Source organism: Elephantulus edwardii, unplaced genomic scaffold (assembly GCF_000299155.1).
Source record: "Elephantulus edwardii isolate Elephantulus edwardi_28Jun2011 unplaced genomic scaffold, EleEdw1.0 scaffold00015, whole genome shotgun sequence".
In the NCBI taxonomy this organism is placed as follows: domain Eukaryota; kingdom Metazoa; phylum Chordata; class Mammalia; order Macroscelidea; family Macroscelididae; genus Elephantulus; species Elephantulus edwardii.
The window spans coordinates 7,307,701-7,318,897 of NW_006399765.1; the positions used below are offsets into that span (position 1 = coordinate 7,307,701).

An 11,197-nucleotide genomic window follows, 5' to 3' on the forward strand; every position below is an offset into this window, starting at 1 on the left:
AAATTATTTTTTAAAAATTTTATTATTTTTTTATTTGTGTACCGTCAAATTGGATTTGACTGATATAGGAGATTGCCCCTCCTTCTTCAGCAGTGTATCTGGTGGATCCAAACCTTTTACCTCTGGGATTGCAGTGCATCTTCTTGCCACTTGGCCATCACAGCTCCCTTGAATGAATTTTCTTTTTAAAAAATTAGGTGATAAGGATTTCAACACAATTAATAAGACAGTTAAGTCTTGAAGGGTCTCAGTGAAGTTGATGAGATAAGGCCCATTCAGATTCATTCCGTTAACAGGGCCTCCCACCAATTGAGAACACATACTAAAAACAGTAAAACAGCACTCATAGAAGCAGAAAGTATAAATTGTTACTATATGTGTAACCAGGTTAAGAGAAGGTCAATGTGAGTATATCTCTGAATCTTTCTAGTGTTCTAGAATCACATGGGGGACTTGTTAAACCAGTTTGCGAGGCTTTATCCCCAGTTTCTGTTCATCTTGGATAAGATCCAAGATTTTTTTCCCCCTAAGAGTTTTCTACTTAATGCTGCCAACTGCTGTATCAGAGTCTACACTTTGAGAACCACTGTGGTTATAAACCCAGGTATATCTCAAATTATAAGAAATTGAGAAATATTTTTAGTTACATAACAATTTACCACCTTCTTCAAATCTAGACCTTTAGAATTTATAGAAGACATCATTCCTTGTTTATTCTGTACTCTTTGACTCCAGAGCTAATTTGTATCTAACCATTTTTGGAGCTATTTTATTTAGTGTTTCCTATTACCGTGCAAGTTGTGAGACAGAGAACTCAACTGCTTTCTTTTTATGGGTCTTGCAAGTTTTTTCACTTTGAAAGATTATAAGCTTGCCACTTTCATATTCTTTGTGTGGAAAATGTGTGATTTCTTTTCTGACCTGTTTCTGCCTTACACAAGTTTCAGCCTTTCCAGGTTTTACAACATTAAGGTACTTAAGTAAAAAAAAAAAATACTTAAAATGTAGAAACAAAATGTTTAAAGGCTTTCTAGAGGAAGTCACATTTGACATAAGACCTGAAGCAATTACGAATTAGGTATGTATGCATTGTTAAGATTCCGTGTTAGGTCGCAATTTTAGATAGTAGGAGAAAAACAAAATCAGAAGTGTTCTAGAGCCGACATTGTGTTAAAGGAAATCTTAGTAATATTTGACTGAAGATGGAGTAATTTAAAAGAAAGAAAGCAAACATCAATCGATTTCCTGCTTATTGTGTGCTAGGCACTATCTTGATCATGTTTCCTGTTATTTCTGTTAATTCTTAAACATTCCAAGGAAGGTAGTGCTGTCTGATTTTAACGTGTAATAAGAAAAGTGTGGCTCAGAAAGGGAGAGTAGCTTGCCTGCGTTTATAGCGTAAGTGTCACAGTTCTGTAAGCAGAATTACTGTGACTGTGGTGCATAGTTTAGGATATATGATGATCAGTGAAAGTGGGAAGACCTAAGTCAGAACTTGTTGATCATCTGTGTGTAGTTAATAATTTCATAGCAGATCAAGAGAACAAGACAAAGAGTAGAGATTCAGATTTGGAAATAATTCTTAAAGATCTTTAAAATAATGGAATGTGATAGCCTAGGAAAAAATCAGTGGAGAAGAAAAAGGAAGACTGAGAACTAGAAAATTATGACCTGTATTTAATGGAAGAGAAGATTAGAAAACACACCAAAAAAAATCATGCTTGGCCCTCGAAAAAGAAGTGGTAAAGACGACAGTATCATAGCTCCCCCAGCCCCCGGCCCAGCCACCGGCGGCTCTGGGGAAGTGGACTAGCTGTTTGACGTGAAGAATGCCTTCTACATTGGCAGTTACCAGCAGTGCATCAACGAGGCGCAGCGAGTGAAGCCTTCAAGTCCAGAGAGGGACGTGGAGCGAGACGTCTTCCTGTACCGAGCATACCTCGCACAGAGGAAGTATGGTGTGGTGCAGGATGAAATCAAGCCCTCCTCCGTCCCGGAGCTGCAGGCTGTGCGCATGCTTGCCGAGTACCTTGTCAGTGAGAGCCAGAGGGACGCTGTGGTGGCACACCTGGACCGGGAGATGAGTCGCAACGTGGACGTGATCAACACCACCTTCCTTTTGATGGCCGCCTCCATCTACCTGCACGACGGGAACCCGGATGCCGTGCTGAGGGCCCTGCACCAGGGTGAAAGCCTTGAGTGCTCAGCCATGGTAGTGCAGATCTTGCTGAAGCTGGACCGCCTGGACTTTGCCCGGAAGGAGCTGAAGAAAATGCAGGACCAGGACGAGGATGCCACCCTCACCCAGCTGGCCACTGCCTGGGTCAATCTGGCCGTGGGTGGTGACAAGCTGCAGGACGCATACTACGCCTTCCAGGAGCTGGCCGACAAGTGCTCGTCCACCCTGCTGCTGCTCAACGGCCAGGCCGCCTGCCACATGGCTCAGGGCCGCTGGGAAGACGCTGAGGACGTGCTACAGGAGGCACTCAACAAGGACAGTGGCCTCCCAGAGACACTGATCAACCTCATTGTCCTGTCACAGCACCTGGGCAAGCCCCCTGAGGTGACCAACCGCTACCTGTCACAGCTGAAGGATTCCCACAGGTCCCATCCATTCATAAAGGAGTACCAGGCCAAGGAGAATGACTTTGACCGGCTGGTCCTGCAGTACGCTCCCAGCGCATGAGGCTGACCTGACCCCGACCACATCCATGCGTCCATCCCACCAGCACCCACCACTTCTCGGCCAGACCCTGGAAGCCTGGTGCCAGCACTCCCATCTCCCACCAATAAAAAGGGGCACAACCCAACTTAAAAAAAAATGATGCTTGGTAAAGGAAGAGATCGAAAAAGCAATATCACAAATATTGAATGACAATGTCTATGAAAAATGAGTGTTTAACTGTTAAATACTACAGAAGGGAATGAGATTTTAGATTAATCAAGGTGGAGGAAAATGGGCTGTTTGGAAAAAGGGCAGTCAGATTGAAGTCCCAGTTAATCCCAAGATCAAAGTAGAATCTAGCTTGATACTTCACAAATTAAAGCTATAAAACCTGAAAAAAATAAAATTTAATTATAAAATGTTTGTATATTTGAAGATGTAGAATGAAAGCAAATGATAAATATTTAGCTATGTTGTTCTTGTTGATTGCCTTTGAATTGAGCATGACTCATAGTGATCCTATGAACAAAAGGCCTGAAGCCCCTCTACAACTGTCAGTATTTATCAAAGATCATAGAGTTTCTGGAGGTATGTTGTTTAGGAAGTGGATATGAATCCTGCTTCAAAATTTTACCTATAATAACAGATAAATATATGGTTTCATGTTGTAAAGACCTCTTACAAATAATAAATAAAATCACTGTCTTATAAGGGGAAAATGCACATATTTTAGATGCATATACTACATGGTTCATAGAATACTTAGTTCCCAGTAAACATGGAAACTATTGTTGTGCTAAGTGAATAAAATAACATCAAAATTTGATTTATTAAATTTACAAAGATCTAAAAACTTTCTGGTCAGATTGACAGTTTCATATCCATCTGATAGAAGGCACAGATTATGACCTTTTATAGATATGTTTTAACGATTTACCAGTCGGCAATTAAGCTTTTAAAGTAATGTACTTGAGCAAACTAAGAAAAATATTTTTAAAACTTGATAAATTATTGTAATCAGTTATAGAATTAAGTAATTAAATTATCATATAATAAATTATGATGGAATATTCTTCAGTTATTAAGGATTCTTCCCCCTACAATTTAACAATAAGGCCAAACATGATGAGTTTAAAAACGTAAAGAAAGGAAAAGAAACCATACAGGGTATAAAATAGTCTTAGCCAATGAAAAAGGATGGACCAAAAGGATTCCAGAATTTTCACTATCTCTAGGATGTTGGATTGCAAATTATTTTTTTTCCTTATTTCTAAAGTCTCCATATTTCCTAAAATGAACATGTCTAACATCGTTTTTATGTGCCGTAGTCATCCAGGACTCATATAAACCTTATATACACAATAGCTCTGAACCCTGCTCTATGGAGAGCTGTTCTCACTGTCCCTGGCACATGTATCCTCTTTACTTCAGTTCTTTTGTCAATTCATCTCATCTGGGGTCTTCCTCTCCTGCACTGTCCCTCAACCCATCCAAGCATGATATCCTTCTCCAAGAACTGGTCCCTCTGTCTTTAGAAGATGGAGCTTCAGAATCTTTGCCTCCAAAGAACAGCTTGATTTAACCCTCTCCAAGACATATTTTTCAATTCTCTTGGCAATCTATGTTATGTTCAGGATTTTTCTCTCCCACCACAACTTAAAGGCATTAATTCTTCTACTGTCCTCTTTGGTTATTGTGTAGTCTCTGATGCAAGGCAAGTAATTGCAACAACCCTGGCCTGGATAACAAAACTTAGTCTCTAAACTGACATTTTTTTTATCCTCAACACTTTGGAGAGGTCCCTGACAGATTTTCCTAATGCATTTCGTCTTTTGATTTCTTGACTGCTGGTGTCAAGAATGTTGATTGTAGGTGCAGTCACTATGGAAAATGGTGTGGCGCTTTCTCAAAAAGTTGCAAATAGAGATACCATTTGACCCAGCAATTCCACTACTGGAACCCCAGAGAGACCATAACCGGCATCCAAGCAGATATATGCACACCCATATTTATCATGGCTTTGTTCACAATAGCAAGGAGTTGGAAACAACCTAAGTGCCCATCAACAAATAAATGGAAAGAGAAGCTGTGGTATATTCACACAATGGAATACTACACTGCGTTGAAAAACAAGGAACTCATGCAATATTATTCAAAATGGGTGACCCTGAAGGACATTATGCTGAGTGAAATATCTCAGTCACAAAAAGAAAAATATTGCATGGTGCCACTGTTGTAGAATGGAACTGACATCAGGGTTGGGGTAAGACTGAGAAAAACTGGATAAATTATGTATACTGCATTGAAACAGATGAGGGAGAGAACAATTTAAAAGTGATATATGATAGGGTATTATGTTATCACAAGAATCCAGAATTATGGTTGCATAGTGGAGTGTATTCGGGGCGGTGGGGTGGGGTGTGTGGTGGGATTGTATACTGATGTAAGAATTTTTCTTTTACTCTTCAAAGAGAGGTGTGAAATGGGGCGGAGGGCTGGGCAGGGAGAAAAGTTCAACAATGAGTGGAAATCCAAAATCTCTGTAAATGTTCATTAAAATTAATAATTTTTTTTTAAAGAGTGTTAATTGTAGAACCCAGCGAGCTGAAATTTTTAACAGTGTAGGGCCATACTACCCTGACCATGTTCGATCTTATCTGATCTCAGAAGCTTAAGCAGAGTTGGGCTTGGTTAGTACCTTCATGGGAGACCTCCTGGGACTGCCAGGTACTATAGACTTGTATCATTAGAAGTTTTCATGTTGATGTTTATTTCTTAAAATGCCCTAAAATTGGTTATCAGTTTGAGGACTAAGGTACTTCTGACCTAAGCTGTGGTATTTTCACTTGCCTCATATGCATATGAGAGAAAGCTCTGGTGGCATTGTGGTAAGAAGCTGCACTGCAATCCTGAAGTCACATGGTTTGAATCCACTAACTGCTCTGTGGGAGAAGGACCGGCATTCTCCCATATGATTAACAGCCGCTGGAAAGTCAGCTATAGGTCGGTTTTGACCCAACAGTACTCAACAACAACATATGTATAGGAAAATTAAACAATGAATAAAGAATTTTAATGTTAACAAAGAATATTGAGTATTCTGTAGACTGCCAGTAGAGCAAATAGATCTGTTCTAGAAGTGTAGCTCTTAGAAGCATGAATGGTGAAACTTCCTAAAACATGCTTTGGGCATGTTATTTGTGGAGAAAGGATCAGTCCCTGGAGAAAGACATCATGCTTGGTCGAGAGTCAGTTAAAAACAGGAAGACCCTCAAGAGATGGCATGACACCGTGACTGCACTGGTGTGATTAAGCAAAGCAGAGATTATGAAGAAGGTGTGTTATTAAATTTTGTTGTATATAAGGTTACTGTGCATCAGAACCATCTTAACAACACCTAACAACCACAACAAATATTAAATGCATCCTGTTTGTTAGGTGTCCTCAAGTTCACTATGACTCACAGCAGCTGTATAAACAATTATGTCATATCTTACCCTATCCTGTGCCATCCATACTCATGATCTCCACCATATTTGAGCCCTCTGATTGTATAAGTATAAAAATTTATAAGGAAGGAAAGGAGGAAGAACAGCTTGAGCAGTTAAGATTTAGTATTTTATGTTTAAGTCTTTGAATATATTTATGGAATAAGTATAAGAGTGTAGTAGATAGATTTTAGATGAAAATATAAGAAAGAATTTAAGTGGTACAAAAAGTCCTATAGGATATAGACTGACATCAAGGCCTCAAGTAGCCAATTCTCCTTAGTGAGTTAGAGGTATATTCAGAAATGGGAAATGAATAGATGAAAATGAGTACTAGCATAAAGAAATTTCTAGATGAGGAAAATAGTTGAGAGATGGTAGATAATCATAATCTTAGGAAAGGAACTCAGAGCTATTGCTGTTGAGTTGGAATAGCTTTATAACTAGCTCTCCAATGAGTTTTTGAAGTCTGTAAATCGTATGGCAGGAGATTGCCTATCTTTTTCCCCTGAAGTAACTAGTGGATTCAAACTACCTGCCCCTGGTTCAGGGTTAAGTATAAATTGAGATTATATTAATTGGAATTCTGGTGATCTAGTTTGTATTGAATGGTAGGCCATCCCAAAGGCAAGCAGTTAAAATCTAAAAGCTGCTCCCAAGGAGAGAATATTTACAGTTTCCTCTCATATAATTTATAGCCTCTGAAAACTTATTGAACATGAAGGACATGAGATTGAAGGACAAATACAGAATGTGCTCAGAACCCTGCTCTATGCTGAGCCAGTCTCACTGTCTCTGGCATATCTGCCCTTATGACCCAAATCACTATGTCAATCCATCTTATTCAGGGTCTTCCTCTCCTAGCCTGTCTGTCCCTCCACCCTTCCAAGCATGATGTCCTCCAAGAAGTGCTTCATCCTGGCATCATGTCCAGAGTATGTGAGACAAAGCTTCAGAATCCTTGCCTCCACAGAGCAACTTGTTTTCCCCTTCTCCAGGACAGAGCTATTTGTTTTCTTGCAGTCAATGGTGAGAAAAGGTTAAAAGATCAACAAAGTAACTCTGTTGGCATAGTGCGTAATGTGTTGCACTGTTAACTGAAGGACAGTTGTTTGAACTCACTTGATACTCTAAGAGAGAAAGATGAACAGCCTCCTCCCCTAAAGGTTTGTAGCCTTGGAAAACAGAGGTTGACTGTGAGTTGTAATCACCTTGATAGCAGTAGTAGGTTTGGTTTAATCAGAAACTCTAGAGTCTAAATATGAGAAGTGATTCTAAGTATCAAGGAAATAGTTGTCATCTACTAAACACCTAACACATCATGCAATGGTTCACGCCTTACACAATAATAGGTGGCTTTCTAAACTTGATACTCATTCTTTGTTTCTAGTCCCTCCTCACCTCATTCCCTGGGAAAAGGAATCAACTCTTTTTAAAACTGACACAAGTAGTAGCTTCTATTCTTGCATTTTCTTTTAGCATTCTCTTGTCGTTTCCAATTGATAACATTGTATGGGCACAATAATAGTGTCTTTAAAAATACTTATAGCTCGCACTACTCTAGAGCACTGACTTTGTACATTTTTATTCTTATTGTGCTAGAAGAGAATAATATATCCATCCCTGGAAAATAAGTGTACATTTATTCTTCTGACATTGCATAGTTGATTTTAGGCCCAAAACCCTAAATAATGGCCAGGACCAAGGAAATGATGACAGTGAAGTTATTTGTACTTAGTGACATTGGCATTTGGGATTTGGAGAATGTCCGTTTATTCCTGCTCTCATAGAGCCATTAGTGGATTTATTTGAAAACTAAACCAATATCCAGTGTCTTCCTCTCCTAGTCTATCCCTCCATCCTTCCAAGCATGATATCCTTCTCCAATGACCAGTCTCTCTTGGCTATATGCCCAAATTATGTGAGACGGAGCTTCAAAATCATAGCCTTCAAGGAGAAACTTGGTTTCATCCTCTCCAAGGCAAACTTATTTGTTTTCTTGGCGGTCCATGATATGTTCAGACTCTACTCCAATAACACAATTCACAAGCAGCACAGGAGAGACCCTGGGTAACATGGATTGATACAGTAACTGGGGTAATTGGGATAAGTGTGTCAGAATCAGTGAGAGTGGCATAGAATAGGGTAGGCTTCAGAGTTGTTGTACGTACATGTTGTACATAAGTTGCAGGTGATTCAACAGCTCATAACAATAAAAGCAACATATCTAATAGTTTTGAATAGTTTTGGGCCATTTTTGTCTCCCACATCTGCACATGGATCTGAAAGTTATGTACCTTATGCTAGTCTAAAATTAGGAAACTTTTCACAAGCTCCTAAAACTTTTGATCTACAAAAGTTTCTTTCTTCTTGCTGGAATTTTGTTAGATTCAAAGTGCATTCTTTCTCACTTCCTTTCTTTCTCCCTTTCCTAGAGTGAACACAGATGGCTCAGATGACCCAGAGGAGGCTGGTGAAAATAGGAGGGTCAATGGGAATAATTCTCCCTCACTCTCAAATGGCGGTTTTAAGCCTTCTAGGCCTCCAAGGCCTTCTTGGCCACCTCCACCTACACCACGTAGACCAGGTAAGTATTTCATGAGGATGTAGCTCTAATAATATGATTGCATATAATGTCCTGTTAGGGTATTGATACACAGATAAGTCTGAGGAGACGTTTTAAGATTTATTTTCTAACTATATTTTTTACATTAAAAAATTTAGCTGAGAATTCTCTCCCTGTAGGTAATTAAGACATGCTTTTCTTCTAAGTCTGTTCTTCAGTGAAGGTAGTGAGGCTGTGTGCCACTGAGAATGAACACATCTCCTGTTGTTGTTTTGTGCTGTCGAGTCATCTGCAACTCATAGCGACCCTATGTACAACAGCCCTAAACCCTGCTTTCTCCTGTACCAATCTCACTGTCTCCAGCATACCTACTCCCATTACCCTAGTCACTGAATCAATCTACCTCATAGAGGATTTTCTCTCTTGAACTGTCCCTCTACCCTTCCAAGCATGACATCTTTCTCCAAGGACTGGTCCCTCCCTGCAACATGTCCGAAGTATGTCAGACAAAGCGTCAGAATCCTTGCCTCCAAGGAGCAGCCTGGTTTCATCCTCTCCAGGACAAACCTGTTTGTTCTCTTAGCAGTCCATGGTATATTCAGTACTATTCTCCCACACTACAGCTCAAAAGCATCAATTCTTCTATCCTCCCTAGTCATTTTCCAGCTCTCTGACGCATAGCAAGTGATTTCAAAGACCATGGCCTATATTTTATAAAATATAAACAGTACAGGGAAGATTACTGCTTTCTAGCAGAGTTTTTAACTGAGCCCTATTATTAAATATCTTGTTGCTTATTACTAATATGTACTTTTTAAGAGACAGTAAAGGACAAATAACTATATACTAAGTAATAATTAGTTTTTTAAAAATTAATTTTAATGAAAATTTAGAGTGATTTTTGATTTCCATTCATTCATTGTTGCACTTTTCTCCCTGCTCACCCCTCCCCTCTAGTTCCATCTTCTCTTTGAAAAGTAAAAGAAAACTTCTTTCATTGTTATACAATCCCTCCCCCCAAGTCCACTCCACTATGCAGCCTTCGTTCTAGACTCCTATCATGACAATAATACCTAATCATATATACCTTTTAAACAGTTCTCTCCCTCATCTGTTGCAGTGCAGTATACATAATTTATCCTATCTTTCTCAGTCTCCCCCCAACCCCAATGTCAGTCCTGTTTTACAACAGTGGCACCATGCAATATTTATCCTTTTGTGACTGAGATATTTCACTCAGCATAGTGTCCTCCAGGGTCAGCCCTTTTGAATAATATTGCATGAGTTCCTTGTTTTTCAATGCAGCATAGTATTCCATTGTGTGAATATACCACAGCTTCTCTCCCCATTAATTTGTTGATGGGCACTTAGGTTGTTTCCAACTCCTTGCTATTGTGAACAGAGCCACGATAAACATGGATGCACATATATCTGCTTGGGTGGCAGTTATGGTCTTTCTGGGGTATATTCCCAGTAGTGGAATTGCTGAGTCAAATGGTACCTCTGTTTGCAACTTTCGGAGAAAGCGTCACACCGCCTTCCACAGTGGTTGCATTATTTTACACTTCCACCAACAGCAAAGAAGGGTTCCAGTTTCTCCATTACCTTGCCAGCATTTGTTGCTTGCTGTTCTGTTAAATTTTGCTATTCTTACTGGGGTGAGATGCTATCTCATGGTTGTTTTGATTTGCATCTCTCTTAGGGCTAGGGATTTTGAACATTTCTTCTTGTGCTTGTTGGCCATCTGAATGTCTTCTTTAGAATGTCTGTTCATATCCTGTGCCCATTTTTCAATTGGATTATTTACCTTTATCTTGTTGTGGTGGTCAATTATTTTATAAATTCTCGATATAAGTCCCTTATCTGACATGTCATTACCAAATACTTTTTCCCATTCTGTGGCTTCCCTTTTTACCCTGTTGGAGAAGTTTTTGGATGTGCATAGGGATTTGATTCTTAGAAGAATATCCCATTCATCTATTTTATCTTCTCCTGGTTGTAGATTTTTCAGTGTACTTGGAAGAGTGTTTATGTTGTGGATTAAAACTTAGAGAGTTTTCCCAGGCTTTTCTTTAATGACGTTTATAATCCTTGGTTTTAGTCCTACGTCCATGATCACCTTGAGTTGGTTTTTGTATATGGAGTGAGGTGTGGATCTTCTGCAGATAGTTTTCCAATTTTGCTAACACCCCACTTAACTGATTTCATCTCCTTGTTAAAAATCAGTTGACTATAGGTAGATGGGCTGATTTCTGGGTTCTTAGTTCTGTTCCATTGAACTGTGTATCTGTCATTGTACCAGTACCATGTCATCTTAACCAACACAGCAGTGTAGTAGGATTTAAAATCAGGGAGTGAGATGCCTCCTACCTTTTTTCTCTTTTTTACGAGTGCTTTGCTTATTCGAGGCTTCTTTCCATTCCAAATGAAACTGGAGATTGCCTTTTCTTTAAAAATTTTTTTAATTTAATTTTGTTA

At 39.3% G+C, this 11,197-nt stretch overlaps 1 pseudogene; it reads left to right on the forward strand.

Moving 5' to 3' along the window:
• The first annotated feature begins 1,717 nt into the window (after positions 1-1,717).
• LOC102848061 lies at positions 1,718-2,686 on the forward strand (annotated as a pseudogene).
• The last annotated feature ends 8,511 nt before the right edge of the window (positions 2,687-11,197 follow it).